Source organism: Pristiophorus japonicus, unplaced genomic scaffold (genome assembly GCF_044704955.1).
Source record: "Pristiophorus japonicus isolate sPriJap1 unplaced genomic scaffold, sPriJap1.hap1 HAP1_SCAFFOLD_46, whole genome shotgun sequence".
Classification (NCBI taxonomy): Eukaryota; Metazoa; Chordata; class Chondrichthyes; family Pristiophoridae; genus Pristiophorus; species Pristiophorus japonicus.
The window spans coordinates 5,026,013-5,026,698 of record NW_027254363.1 but is presented as its reverse complement, the minus strand read 5'-3'; positions in this window follow the sequence as shown (position 1 = coordinate 5,026,698).

The window sequence follows — 686 nt, the reverse complement described above, 5'->3', positions numbered from 1 at the left end:
ATACCGCTGCGTGTGTGTGAACGAGTCTCAGGCATGCTCAGTTATCGACAACAGCACAACATGAAATGGCTAATGTGGCTCAGGAGAGTGAGAGAACTTTTTAAACCATCGAGGCCGTGACAAATTCTCCATGGAGAAACCGACTTTGAAATAATCATGATAGAGTTAAACACACTGCTACCTGTCAGAGGCATTAGAATTAACAGTAGTGAGAATGCTGATCAAATTAGGATTTACTTACAGTGAGAATGTTCGTCTGTTTCAAGGCCTCCACTAAGTACTGAACAAAGAAAGCTTTTAGAGAGGCTAAAAACAAAAAAAGTCAGCCTGTCTCTGTCTGGACAAGGTGGCCATGGCTGTGTACAGATCAGCTACATGCTGAAGGTGGGAGATAAGGAGGCCAGACCTTACCGGGCTCCATAACAAAACATGGATCCAAGTGAGAGGCCATCTCCAGGAGGAGGCAGAGGACCTCAAAAGGGTCAGTTTTGGCTTCTGTGATAAACCGAGGTTCCGACCCTCGAAAGCATAACTTTGGTGGTAATAGAGAAAGAACCCTAAAGCGTGCTCCTTGGGAAGATTGGGAGACGAGGAAGACTCCCCTGGACCAGGTGGATTGGGACACATCCTGACCCCAAACACTAAATTAATAGTGTTCACTTAACGAGTTAGTTCCACTCCAGAAC